This window comes from Callospermophilus lateralis, chromosome 6 (genome assembly GCF_048772815.1).
Source record: "Callospermophilus lateralis isolate mCalLat2 chromosome 6, mCalLat2.hap1, whole genome shotgun sequence".
In the NCBI taxonomy this organism is placed as follows: domain Eukaryota; kingdom Metazoa; phylum Chordata; class Mammalia; order Rodentia; family Sciuridae; genus Callospermophilus; species Callospermophilus lateralis.
Window position 1 is genome coordinate 80,519,530 of NC_135310.1, and position 15,596 is coordinate 80,535,125.

Sequence of the window (15,596 nt, forward strand, 5' to 3'; positions counted from 1 at the left end):
AGTCAGAGACATGTAAGTGTAGTGTATTTAAAGTGGCCAGTCATGGTAAGACCCAGAGGTGGGTCTTAACTTGTCATTTTTCACATAACTTGTCTGGCTGGTTCACAGCTAAAAACTGTGTACTAAACTAGAAGTATTTGGACTATACATTTGAATATTTACTTTGCAAGGCACAAAGTAATATTATCATTTATGGTCATTCTTCATTTATTACATCCATACAAACATGAAAATATGCCTTGAAATTTTCTAAAATTATCTGTTTCATATTTCAGTGCTTTTTCTTAGGAAGTTTTATCATCAAACAAAAGCAGTTTTATTCCCTACTATGCATAAAATGATTTCCTATGAACATTATAGTTTCCAATTTAAAGCACTATGAAATAAAAACATAAACAATAGTTATTACATATTTCAAAATGTTAATGTTGATTACAACTATTTTGATATGTACTACATTAAAATAGAATCAAGATATTAAAAAATTCCTAAAAATTTGTTACTAACTCATATTTTAGCAAAATAAGAGTCTTATTTTGCTAAAATATGAGTCAATGTTTTAAAGTCTAAATCTGAGGTCTACTTGACTTCAGATTCATTATGTTACAATGTACAAATTTATAAAAGAATTTATTAGAAGGTAAATTGGGAAAAAAAATTCCGGGCCTCATATTAAGGAGTTTTCATTATTAATTTAGACTTCTTACTATATTCTTAGGCAGATATTCCTATAATATATTTTAACAACATACAGAAAACAATTAATTATAAAAGGTAGAAATATGATGTGGGTTACTAAAATAGCAGATTATCTTAAGGATGATTCATTTTCCTTCTTAAAAATTTGGGGCATTAAATTTAAGAAATTGTTCTATGGTCATAATTTGAGAAAATATATTTTAGTCATCTTTCCCTTAGCACAAGATGGTCCGTGTAACTTACATGGATATAATCATGAGTGACCATTTAATTTTTGTCATTTTCAAATTTAAGCAAAATATAACATTATAGTAAAGAACAACCATTCTGAAACAGATTTACTAATATCAAATAGTGACTTTCCCATGTTAGCCATTTATTTCACAAATAACTATGAAGAACTTGCTATATGCCAGATGTCACTCTAGAGTTTGCACATGCATACATGGTTCTTACTCTCATGGATCATCTATGGCTCAGATACTCAAACAATTAGAAATGCACAATATCCTGAGAGCAAAGGATATTTGGGGAACCCTTGCCCCAAGTGAGAGAGGTTGGGGCAAGATTGAATGGAGATGGAATCTGAAGGAAGAGTAGGAGGTAAGGCCTGCTCCTTCACTTTGTGACTTTGGGAAAGTTACTTAGATTAAGTAAGCCTTAATTTTCTTGTCTCAAAATGAAAAAATGTTAAGTGTGAGAATTAAATTATGTTATGCTTATAAATCACTTAATACAAAACCTACCATATAGTCAACAATATTTTTAGGAAGATGAGTTCCCCAAACTCTCAGAATTTTTTATTATTGCATTAATTGTCAATATCTTAAATGAGCTCAAATTTTCAGGCCCTATTTTCTAAAGACTTCACTGATGTCTGCAAAAGTTTGTTGTCAATAATACTCAAATTCATATTTTGAATAATAATATTTAATTGTTTAGAAAATGGTATCATATTAAGTTGAATTATATGAATTATATGAAATTGCCATTTTTGTAAGTCAAAAGTTGTTTAAAATTAGTAAATTACATGGTTCAACCTAAATATTAAGCCATAATTAATTTCACTATGAAGACTATTTTATAAATATTTGCATAAACCTTGGAGCAAGGGATAATTCATATATTGGCACATCTTATTTTTTATTTAATTTTTTATAAGGGCAGATATTTCCTTGTACTAAATTTTCTTTAGACTTTAGGAGCTAGCATTAGGAATTGTTTCACTTCAAAGTACGACCAAACTAACAAATCCCTTCTGACAGCATAATGTTAAACAGCCTGCACTTTTCTTACAAATGTGAATTCCACTGGTAAAGTCATTATTTTTGAAAGAAAATTAGAGACAACCTAAGCATACAGAAATTGCCTTACAATTCCCCTGTTAGTGAGTAATTAAGAGAAATTATTTTTCCCTTGCTATTCTAAGCTGAACACGTTCATCTATCTTTGTGACTCCAGGTATGAAAAAGGAAGTTCCATATAAAACTCTTCAGAGTTTTACATTCTATTCTTATGAGAATAGAATGTAATATATATATATATATATATATATATATATATATATATATATATATATATAGTGTATGTGTGTGTGTGTATATATATATGTGCATATATATATATATATATATATATATATATATATATATATATGAAATGACATATGATCAATGCCACATCTCTGCAAATGCAAAAGGTAAGGGCCTCATAACCATAAGAACAAATCACTAATGTCTTTCACATCAGCTGAATACTTAATTTCCTTAGATTCTATACACCATCAGTCTAAAACATATGTGAATCTTTCCTGTTATAGTTCAGTGAAATATTTCATTGCAAATACAAACTTCTGAGTAACTGAACAATCGTTTAAGAGAAAATATTACACCAAAAAGACACCAGAATTGTGATTTAGTCCCTCATGTTGCCAGTTTCAGAACTCACTTAACTCATATCAACATACCTTGTATATTTAAATGTTAGAATCTATTGATTTCCTTGGAGAAAATGGCTTTATAAAAGCAAAAGCATGGTGGATTATGCAACAAACATTAAATTTACTTATAGCTTTGATTTTTTAAAAAAACATAAGCACTATAATTTTACAATCATATTGAAAGTGCACAAGTCAAACACAGAACAAATGACTGAATATTATATGTAGCATTATCCACTTCTGTGCACTGAAGTAAGCATTTATCAAATGCTAGCTCTCAGATGAATATAGGCTGGGAACATACAGATTAAAAAAAAACTTTGAAAGAAGTCTCCATGTAAGCATCAACATGTGTTATGGAATAATCAAGTTTCATTATGTGCAATAGTTCTATAAAGTTGCTGGGAACTCTGAATTAGCAAATACTAAACAATCACTCCTAAGGAGAAAATAAAAGTGTTCCTACAAGCCTCTGGTCATAACATTTTGACCAACCAAGTTTGTTGTATGTGTATTTCTGTTTGAAGACATTATATTTAATATATATATAGTTGATTCAATACATTCAACACACAGCTGACAGTACTATAACTCATGTGTGAAGTATCTAACATAAATACTTTCTCCATAGGACCTGTTAGAGTCTTCAAAACACATCAAATTCTTTCCTGCTTTAGGATCTCAGAAAACAAAATATATTATTTTTCCTTCCCAGAGGAAGTTCCCCAAAGTCTTTGCTTGGCTACCTCTTCCTCATGTTCTATGTTTTTATTAACATAATATTTTTTTCAAAGTGTCCTTCTCTGATATGACACTACTACTTCTGCCCCTTTAATTTTAATTCCCTTATAATGCTTATTGTATCAAAGGTTCTTATCTACACTGCATATACCTACAGCAGTGAAAACTTAGACATGTGGTAGTCCTTCTTAGAGTTCAGATACGCACAGAGTCAAATTAAAAATACTTAAAATACGTCTCAATGCACAATGAAAACTTAACTGAATTTTTTATATGTGTCAAAAAGTTGTAAAAATCATTTTATCAGATATACAAATCTATAAAATTTTAAAATATTTAAAAATAAACCTTGGAAAATTATGAATTTGTAAATTTGGCAAAAAAATTTCTGAAAAATTTTTTAGTCTATTCCCCAAATTTAGAAATTTTGAATAATAAGAGACAATTCATCACATACAAGTGATCTTCAATAAGATCCACAGCTGATTTAATCAGAAACCGTGCAAGCCAGAAAGAAATGAGATTAAATATATATTTTAAATGCTACAACCAAACACAACTGTTAAATAAGAAATTTATAGTCAATAAAACTATCCTTCAAAAATGAAGAGAATTTAAGACATCTCCAGATAAACAAAAATTGAAAGAATCTGTAACTAGCATATCTGACCTATAAGAAATTCTAAAGAAAGTCCTTCATACTGAAATAAAAGAACACTAGGCAACTCAACTTCACAACTTAGTGGAAAAGGTAACTATATAGCTAAACATAAAAGAGTATAAATATATTTTCTATTTTTAACTCTTTCTATCTGATAAAGAAGAGAACTGCATTAAGCAGCAATTTTAATAGAAGTTGATGGGCCCACCATAGAAAAAGATGTAATTTGTGGCAATAATAGTATAGAGACATTGCACACTAAATATATAAAATTTTTATATCTATTAAAATCAATTTGGTATCAATCTAGTCCATATTGGTGTAAATTATAATCTGCAGATTAACCACTAAGAAAAAAATTCAAAACTATAGTAAAAGAAATGTCAGGCAAATTAGAAAAAAAAATTAATAAAATAAGACTCCAGTAGCGAAATTGAGGAATAAAAATGACATTGAAAACAAAATCTAGTTTGTCACCATGAGGATGAATGGCAAAAAGTATGGGGTAAAAAGGAGTATTAGAAGTAAAAAGGCCAAGGAATGTACAAATTAGAATGTTAGATGTTTTGTCCCACAGTGTTAACATTGCAGAGAAGGATGAGGCCTCTGGAAGAGGTGAAAGTCCAGGAGCTGAAGTCTCTATTGGGTGAGAAAGAATGACGGGAGTAGAGGAGATGACACCATAAGAGGGAAGTGAGAATACTGTAGCCCCAGTGTGCAGATGAACAGGTACCAATGTTCTGGCGTGGAGTGCTGAAGGGTGGCAAGGAAGACATCAGCCCTGAGTTCACCTGTGTGACATGAGAGCAAAATAAGCTTCTGAAGCAAGCAGCTGGAAAGCAGAGTCCTCCAGGGTAGGGAAGGTGAGGCGAGTTTCAGCTAAAGCTCAAGTCATAGGGACAAGCACAAGATGAACCTATTTAATTTAACTTTCAGCACCGTTGCTCTAATGTTTCCTTTTCCACATGCAGCATTAACAGGAATTGAGTTCTCTAAGTGATAGTCTCTAAGCAACACATTCTATACAGTTTTATATGAACTTTGAAGAAGACACAAGCATTGAAATAGTGTGGACTTGATTCACTTGCATAGTGTTCCAGGTTTAAAAAAACGAAACAAAAAGCTCCATCTTAAAACAAGCATACATATATTAAGACACTAGCTATTACAGAAATATTTAGCAACAAGTATATATTCGGTATTCAAAGATAATCATGCAAAGTGTAACAGAAAAAAAGTATTTTGGTACCTTAAAAAATCATGCAGAGAAAAGTGCAGTTAAACAAACAAAACTGAGGATGCTAACAATTATATCCTATTATTAACTTTCCAAAAGCTAATCTGCTGAAATAAGCTTACAAGGCTAAAATTGTGCAAAAGAAAAAGTAAGAGTATTCAAATGGTGGGTCTCTGCTGCACTTTTTGCATACTCAGGCATTTAAATGTTGTCTGCTGCAATATTTGTTCATGGCAGTTTCTAACCACAAATAACATTAAATCAGAAAATAGTTTTATTTGTTCTTCTAATGAATTATTCAGATTTAAGAACGATCCCATTCCCAGAGATGTTTTATTCTAATGTTAAAACAATCACCTTCTCTTCATTCCAGGTGCAAAATTAAAATCACAGAAACGGCAAACGCCATTTAGTGGAATGTAAGTTTACTAGTGTTTTAATTTTCTTGGAACTCAGTTTTCTCATATGTAAAATGCAAAAAAAAAAAAAAAAAAGTAATATTATGGTAAAGGATTGTGATAAAGTTAAACTTTGTAATGTACATTAAATATTTTGTACTCAGCACATACCAAAAAAATAAAATAAGTGTTAGTTGACCTTATTTTAATAAATATTTTATTTATTTATTTTCTATTCTATTTTTATCAAAGTAATAATTGCGCAAGGCTAAAAACAGCATTCTTTTTGGCCACTTCTTCTGTGTAGACCAGTGCTCCAAAAGCAACAATTGAGGCCAAAAATCAAAGCACAAACTTAATGCAGTTACATACTAATGTGCAGTTTTTCTCTGAGAGAATGCCACCAATTTTGGTGGTAGAAAAGATAACCATAATGGGTACAATTTATAATCTTGTAGAACATTAAGCAGTTTTGTATCTGAACCAGAAATTTCATTCTAACATTTCTTTCTTAAATTTCCTAGCAATATTTAGTAACTCAAATGCTCATTGAAATGATCATCTTATCTTAGTAGTCCCCATTTTAGTTAACAAGTTGAAAAAAAATTGACACATTTAATTTCACACTTATGTGAGAGTCATAATTTTGTCCTCTTGAAAAATGTGCTTCCATATAGCTAGCTTTAATTATTTAAGTATTTCCTTCCGGTTGCCTGATACATACAAAAAAGTTCTACTTATAAATTTACCAGATTTAGATATTGTCTAAGGACTTCTCGGCTTTTAATACTTTTTTTAAAAAAAAATCTTACTTTATGACATTTAGTTTCTCTCTGACTGATCCTTCTAATGTTTAAGGAATAAAGTGATTTTATTTCTTGTTTGTTCAAATTAAAACTATCATGTGATCTTTTTCCAAAATGAAATTGTTAGCACTAGGTCCTGTCTTTCAGATTATCATATGTTTTCATTTGTCTTTATATTTTCTCATTATCTTTAACATCCAACACCTTGAATATGTTATCTATAAGATTTTTTTTTTAATCCCTCCTGCTTTGGGTTCTTTGGATCTGTTGTTTAATTCCTTCATTATTGGGTGAAAAATTCTCAGCTATTATATCTTAACATATTTCTTCTACTGCATCATGTTCTTGTTCTCATTCCTGGATTTTAATGTGACATATACTTTGCATCCCACAATCCATGGGTTCTCTGTTCTTTTTTTAAAAAATGCATATTCTCTTTATGTTTAAACTTCAGCAATTTCTGTTATGCCCAAGTTCATTGATTTGTTTTTCCATTGCAGTATTGTTTACTAATAAATCTTTAGCAGAATACTTCCTCTTTGACATCACATTATTTTAACATTTTTTCCTACCATTTCTATTTGACCCTTTCATTATTTTAAATTCACTCCCAAAATATTCTATCCATACATGAGTTCTGTTTCCCTTTCCTACTACATTATCTACTACACTATTTATGGTTATTTTTAAATCTTTCTCTGAGAAATCACACATATGGATCATCTCTGTATCTGGTTGTGTTGATTGTTTATCTCTTAAAAATGTTAACTTTTCATCTTCTGTGTGTGACAATTTTTTATTGAATGCATTTTATTATGTTTAAGACAGTAGAGTCCAAGGTAAGTGCAGGGGTATGCCTCTTTTTTTTTTTTTAAGAGAGAGAGAGAGAGAGAATTTTTTAATATTTATTTTTTAGTTCTCGGCGGACACAACATCTTTGTTTGTATGTGGTGCTGAGGATCGAACCCTGGGCCGCACGCATGCCAGGCGAGCGCGCTACCACTTGAGCCACATCCCCAGCCCCGGGGTATGCCTCTTTTGATTCCTGTCTTTTATGGCATCTCTAGTCAATCTACCCAGGAGTTGAGCTTGTATATAGTTTGTATTTCTGTGATTTTTCTCCTGTGCAACACAGACTTCACATCAGGGGCTTCCAGTTATTTCAGATTATCAAGCCGGCCCACACTCCACCTGTAATTGTGGTTAAAATATCAACTGTATTCTTTTATTCACTTTTATAAAGACTAGTTTTTCCTCTTGTGTTCTGCCAACTGTGACATCAATTTTATATCTCATTTATGCAAAAGAATTTGTAAGTTTTGAGAATTTAGTTTACTTGATTGCCTTAAAACCTCAGTTCTCTAATTGGCTAAAAGTAATTAAAGATTTTCTAGAATATGTGACTCTTTCTCCTTATTAAAATGGAATATTCTTATATCTTTTATATATCAAGCAGAGAGGAAGTTCTATAGTTTGGCTTTGTGGAAATATTTTTAAGGCAAACAATAATCTTAGTAAAACAGCTATTTTCATTTGTAAAGCAGACAAATATGCCAAATTATCCCAATTAACTTAAAATTATTTTTTGTTGCTTTACAAGATAATATTTTAGTTATGGTCTACTTTCTGTACTTTTAACTATGAATTTATTGATCCTGATTATCATATTTACAAATAAAAGTTATGACTGTGGATGTAGCTCAGTTGCAGATTGCCTAATATGTAAAAAGCTCTAGGTTTTATTCTGTAGCACTAATAAATTAGAAAATAAGAATTAAATTGAATAGGATTTCAAAATATCAATAATATAAATATATAGTAAAGACTAGATAAAATATAGGAAGACCAGAGAAAATGAGTTTAAGATGAGGAATAAATAATGGTTAGAAATGTTTAGAGATATACTAAATAATTCTTAGGACATACATTTCCAAGAAAGTTAATTGCATATTATTTATTCTAAATTCAAATTTAATAGGAAATTTTATATTCTAAATAAAGTACTTTATTATCCTCTTGTTGATAACTTGCTTTTTAAACATTTTTATTAAGCCATGGGAAGTACATAAAATAAATATTTTTGCCTCACAAAGTATATTAACTCTAGGACAAATAGTAAAGTTTAAAGTAATTTAGCGTGTTCACCTGAAAAAAAAATTCAAGGCCCAGTGGTACAGCTCAGGGATAGAGTGCTTCCTAGCATCTATAAGGACCTGGGTCCACTTCCTAGCACTGAAAAAAAAAAAAATCCAGTGGGGAAAAATTCAAAAGAGAAAAGTGGAGGGGCTTTGGGAGATCATTAATTTTATTTTAAAATATCTTATAACAATGACTATTGATTGCTCATATTCTTTCAAAATTTGGCTGAGTTTACTTACTGAATTTTTGAAAAGTCAATTGCCTATTTTAAACTTAAAATTATAAAACAACAAATAGAAAATTGGCAACGAGCTACTACTTGCTTCTTTCTTTCTGTATTATAATATTTTAAAACTGAAAACCTGAAGAATAGCTTTGATGTTTTACCAGTTTGACCAGATCTTTCAAAGGTTAATTTACTAACAGCATTGCTCAAGTTTATGGGACAATTCAAACACCTCAGTTTAATATACCTTTAGATTTTCTTCTTTGTTCTTCCACATGTTGACTACGAGTTTTGGAATGAGCAGAATCAATAAGACTTTCAGCAGAGAGAATGAGAGAACTATTTTTCCTTCTCACTATTGTATCCCAAATGTCCAACATCAGACTGTATACAAAGAGGCTAAATTAATATTTTCCAATTAACAAACTCAATATCCTATCCATAGAATAAGATATCTTACTGGATTTCATGATATGTTCTTTCGGATATTTTAACTACATTTTCTTTTTATCTCACAATTCCTTTCTGTTTTCAAATTAATAGTATTTATCTTTAATAAATTATGTCAATGTTTTGCTTAGAATAAATCAGAGCATAAGATTATAAATAATAATATTTAGAAATAGAAAATAACATTCTATTGAAAAATAGTTCCCCAAATATTTTATTATTATATTATTAAAACATGGGTTCTTAGAAAAGCAAATAGAAGATAAAAAAAATGTGTCATACCTTTTGCACATTTCTATAGATAAGCCTTATTCAAACAAAATATTCCAAGAATTGCTTCTTACTAATATATTTTCTTCTCTAATCATCAAAATATTGCCTATAGTGTCAATTGGGATCAATGTAGTCCAGATATTCACATGACCCAACTGAAGCTAAGACTCAGGAGTTGTGTCAGAGCAACATCATAGTAAATAGAAAAGTCCTGTAATCAAAAATTAATTTCAAAAGAGTCAGTTATATTTTATACTTTCTTGAAAATTCTGAGCATGAGTTCAGAATCATCTGTTTCAGATTACTTTATACTTTATATCTCCTCCAGTGTCTCTTTCCTCCACCTTTGTTCAGAAAAGTAAACCCACAAAACTACAAACTCATCCCAGTTCTTCCCCATATTATCTATGGCTCTTACTCTTCAATCTCTTTTCTTCTGCTTCTATTCCTTTAATTTCCTCCTTTGTGCCTCCTTCTTGTCACTTGCAGGGTAACTTGCTCTGAAGATATTTTGTCTTTTCCTACCCCACACTAAGAATGGACTTCATCTTTCTCATCACAAGTGTTCCAAGAGGTTGTCTGTATTTTCTATACACTTTTAAATACCCATTGTGCATCCTTAAAGTTAAAATTTGTGTTACAAAGTGGAAGAGTAAAAGTCTGAAATCCGGCATTATAAATTATTTTGACCCATAATATTTATCCATACTACTTGGGGGATTAATCTGACACCATGTTTTGTAGGAAAAAGTAGTGAATTGAAAATAAATAAATAGATAAATAACACACAATACAATATATAGAGGATTGCAGAAGTAGAGTAAGACACACTTGACTGCAGTCTTTTACCTACCCTTTAACCTGGGTGCATCCTTCAACTGGTCTGGCATTCCATTTCCTCATCTATAATATGGAACTAATAATGTGCTACAAGTGTTGTTGTGAAGATTAAGGAGAACTTAGAGATCAGTTTCATAATTAGTATCAGAATTGGATTAGTGTATGAAAGGCAACATTGACACATTTTTATCAATATTTATTTATCCTTTATATTCTATTGACATGAGAGTATTTCCTCCACCCTGTTTCTTCCCAGTAAGTAGAACTGGATAATACTATGGGTTTTAGGACTTCTTACATTCCTGTATGTTAAATAATGCTCTGTGCCTGGTATAAATTCTTGACAAATAATTTACATGCAATCTATATGTGTATATATAATATATATATAGCTTATATATGTATAGTTTATTATATGTGTTTGTGTATGCATGTGGGGAGAAAAAGATGTTTAACTTCCAAATTCTCCGTGCTAAGAAATTGATGAAAACCCTAAATCAAAGGAATGTAAAATGATTCAGCCACTCTGAAACCTAGTTTGGAATTTTCTCCCCCAAATTAAATACACTTATTGAGCGACCAACCATGGCACTTCTGCATATTTATCCAAAAGTAATAATAATTTATGTTCACACAAAAAAAAGTTGTGCATGAATATTTATAGCAACTTTATTTATAATCACCCAAACATGAAAAAAGGTTTTTAAAAGGTTGAATAAATAAGCAAATTGTAGTAAATGACACAATTCCATTATTACAATTGAAAATAAAAAGATTGAACTGCTGTTACACTCAACTACTTGAATCAATCTCAAGTGAATTTTCTCAAAAGTTTGTACACTGTATAACTCTATTTATACAAAATTCTTCAAAATAATAATCTGGAGTGATGAAGACCTGATAAGTAATTGCCAAGATTTAGGGGTAGAAGAAGTACAGGAATAAAAAGTGACAGCTTGAGGGTGTTTGGGTCTCTATCTCTGTATCCCAATTTTGATGTTGGTGACACATTTGTAAGTGAGTTAAAATTTATGGAACCATACACCAAAAATGACCAATTTACTGAATACTAATTAACTTTGATTCTCATTAATGAATAGAAAAAATAGTTTATTTATTTGAAAAATAGTTTATTTAGTTTATAAAAAATAGTTTATTCATTCAAGGTATTATTTGTTCTATCCTGAGAAATTTCCCATCTAATTTTAACCCATTCCAGTTACCAGATAATCATACCTTTTCTAACACTACTCTTTTTACTAATTAATATTTTCACAAGAAGGATATTAGTTGGGAGAGAATTTCCATGTTTTCAGAAGTGGCATACAAAAATATTAGTAAGAAAGGGATTGAAGTAAATTAAATCATTCTCATTTCTTTGAGCCATGTTCAAACTTATCAGGTAATGCCCATTCACAAAGTCATCATAAACTATTTGATCTCACATCAGTATATGAAATAATCTCTTCACCAAAGAAGACTCACCAGGCATAACCCAGTGTGATGTCAAGAGAGAAGAGGAAAAGCTGACTCAGAAGTCAGACAGCACTTGCAGTCCCTTTGGCCTCACAGTCATAGTGATTGATGAACTAAAAACAACTGTACAACAAACAGATGGTAATAAGCATGACAACTTGCAGAAGCACCTGAATTCCTCCAAGTCTTTTCACAAATGCTAGTGGGGCTCAAATGCAACGTCAAAGAGGCTGAGTTCATGAAATTCTCAAAATTAAAGAGTAGTGTAACAAACATGGGTGACTTGTCCCTGGCTACTGCCTCAAACTTTAAATTTCAGCAGTTTAGGAAATCCAACCAAAGAATGTAGTCTTTTTTTCAGAGTCTATGACAGGAACACGCAGCTGCTTCAAACACAGAACACCCCACGTGGCCAACGTGTAGAATCGCATCTGGGCACTACATCATCCTGTGAAACATTACAACTTTGATATAGCAGCCAAAAAAAAAAAAAAAAACCATGGAATTAAATAAAATATATGAAAGCAAGGTTGTGTGAGCATGAGAACGGCTTTTGAAAAAAACTAGACTTGTATTTTATAAACTGCTCAGGCCAAAAAAGAGCATAACCACTGAAAGTTGCTTCCATTATGACCACAATTTCAATGACAGACCTGCTCACTAAATTATACAGTTGTCACCTCCTTATTCCTTCAGTGCCCTGCTCTTTTTGGCCTGTGGACTCTGTATTGTCAGAATAGCCACATACTTTAAGGGGAAAAAAGATTTAATGGTATTTTTCTCGTTATGACAAAAAGAGCTTGCTAATTCAACAAACATTGAAATAAATGCAACTATTGCTGTAGTTCCATTAGTGGAGATATGAATGTTAGATTTTTATGAGAAGAGTTGTCTAGTTGTACATGTGGTCACATAGCTGGTAAGCAAGTAGAGGCTGGAATATAGTCAATCCTGGTTATAGTGTCTTTCCTCAAAACAAAGAGCCTCCTCCTGCTAATTTGCTCAGCCACTGGTAGTGCCTATATGTAATTTCTCTGCCAAAGAGGTGTGTCTTTTTCTAATTCATGCAAACATACTGGTATTTAAGCAAAACTTTAAATATAAAAAATTATCTAAATCCAACTAATTAAATGGGAAAATGGCAGATATAAGAGCCAGGTAAATAAGAAAATAAGAAAAGGAACTGAAAATAAAGGTAGAGGGTTTTTTTTTTCTTTTTGTTTTATTTTGTTTTGTTTTTTAAGGTCTAGAATGTTAAACCTTGAAGAAAGAACAAGACTGAATATATGGAGAGAAGGCTGTGAGGATCATGAAGATTGGAATTAGATAAAACCATGCCAGCATATTCCCTCCAAACTGCATCATTCATTTAAAATTGGGTGAGGAGTCAATGGCCTGGTGCATGAGAAAGTTGCTTTCTGCTTTCCTCTGTAGTGTCATCATAGTCTTGTCAATAAAACTTGGAAATTTCCCAAAGGGTCATGGAGAGAATAAGTGTAAGACATGGAAATAGCAAAAGCCAACCCCATTCACTGTGAGAACACAGCCATCAAACCTATCACTTAATCCATCCTTTATAGTGATGCTACAGGACAAAGAAGAATGATAAAAACATTGCAGAGCAATTTAACAAAGCATATGAAGCCTTCCAACAGGCACAAATGGGTGGAGACTCTGCAGTAAGGAACTATATAGTAAAAGACCAAGTGCAAATAATGTATGAGCAACTGGAGAAGGTGTCACTTTAGCTATTATTGACAGAGAAATCAAAATTACTTTTTGTAAATTCCAATTGAGATAACAGTTATGGCTAATGTTCTTCTCCAGATAGACAGTGAAATAAGGAAGAATAATTTAACTCTTGATCAGCCACATGATAAATAAAATTAAATGAGTAATGCCAAGAGAAAAATAAAGTACAAAAAATAAAATTGATATATTCTATCCAGCCCTTTTTGCTCTTGACCAAGGCATGAAAGGCTTTTCTCCCAACAAAAATAGGTAAGAAGTAAGCAGGTACTTCCCCTAAGAAAGAAACTTCTCCAAGTGGTTTCAGTACTCCTTTATTCCATGTAAAAATGATTTGGCTAGTGGTGGGGGGGTGGAGAATCTGAAAGAAGAATTTCACTGAACATACATAAAGCAAGAATCACAGAAAGACAGAAAGACTGCATGAGCAAACTTAATATACCAGACATTGCAACCAAAACACAGTGCTCTGTAAATATACAGTGTACAAATAAAACAGATAACCAAAAAGCACTATTTAAGCCTCAGACCAAAGATGATTATAAATAGAAGTGATCCATACCTCAAGTTTGTCATACCAAGAGAACTGGGAAAAATGGGGAAGACATCTCTTTTGAATCCCTTTCTAAATTCAATATCAAGTTTCCACCTAAGCAAAGTGACTCTGCTAGTCTTCATCTATGGACAATGATTCTGCTCATAGCATTCCAGAGGGACCCAGAATTCTCAGTTCTACTACATCTGAGGCAATTGTGCCCAGAAACACTTAGTATTAGAGATAACCAAGAAATGTTGTGAAAACAAAAGAAACTTTATTTGAAATTCACAAATGGACCCTGTAGCTTCAGCTATGCTGAACCTTAAAACACCAGAGAAAGCAAAATGCTCAAATTTGGTAAACACTTATATCAGGACAACTCTGGATAGAGTTTCAAGTTTGCCAGTGGAGACAATAATGAGTTCTACATGTACACATTCCTCTTCAAGGCCTGTCTGATGCACCTTTTCCCTCACTCTGCTCCCCAGGAGAAGCTATCCAAGACCACAGTAGGCTCTGTGGAAGCTTTTTCATCATCTAGACAGTGGCTTAGTGGTAGTAACAGACTCAGGACTGCAAGTACTTCGAGTCTGTGAATTCTGGCAAACGTTCTCCTATCATCCATTACATCCAGAAACAATTTCCTCTGACATTTTAATCCACACTTTAATGGGGAGACTTAGGACACATCTAAAAATAGATGTATCAAGTTTCATGTGATGATATTGAATTTGTAATACTATAAAAACTTGATTATAAACTAAATTCAAGATAATTTCATTGTGTTAACAGTGATTTGAATTTTTTCTAGACATATTTCATAACTTTCTTTTATCTTTTAAAAGATCATTATGTACAAAATTATAAATTGTTGTACTCATGTTTACAGTGTTACTACCATAATTCAAATCATGTATGTGAATTTCGAGTTGTGATCACTAACTATATTTGTTTCTAATATCTGAGTTTATTGCTTGGAATTCTAATGTGATATACTGAATTTGGTGATGTCAAAGGCTCATAGGATTTTTTTCATTGAAAATTTTAGATTATTTATGCTACAGATGATGTTCTTCTTAAATGAACCTACAATAGAGAATAGTAGACAACATAAATGTCTAAGTAAATGCCAAACCTAAGTCTTTTGTTGCCCAGTGATAAAATCATAGGTAGAAGGTAGATGTGGTAATGCACACCTATAGTCTCAATGCTTAGGAGGCCGAAGCAGGAGGATCTCATGAGCCCAGGAGTTTGAGATCAGACTGGGTAAAACAGACCCTATATTTAAAACAAAATCACTTATAGAATTATTAAACACTTCAGATTGTTTTTAACATACATGGTTTAACTTTTACTATGTATAAACCTATAATGAATTGAATATTTAAAAAGATTTATTTTTAAAAATAAAATTCAGAGAATTT

The 15,596-nt window shown here is 31.4% G+C and overlaps 1 pseudogene; it reads left to right on the forward strand.

Annotated features, from left to right (window-relative positions):
- LOC143401904 (TRAF family member-associated NF-kappa-B activator pseudogene) overlaps window positions 1-14,713 on the forward strand; it is a 192,956-nt pseudogene extending 178,243 nt beyond the window's left edge.
- Window positions 14,714-15,596: the final 883 nt, after the last annotated feature.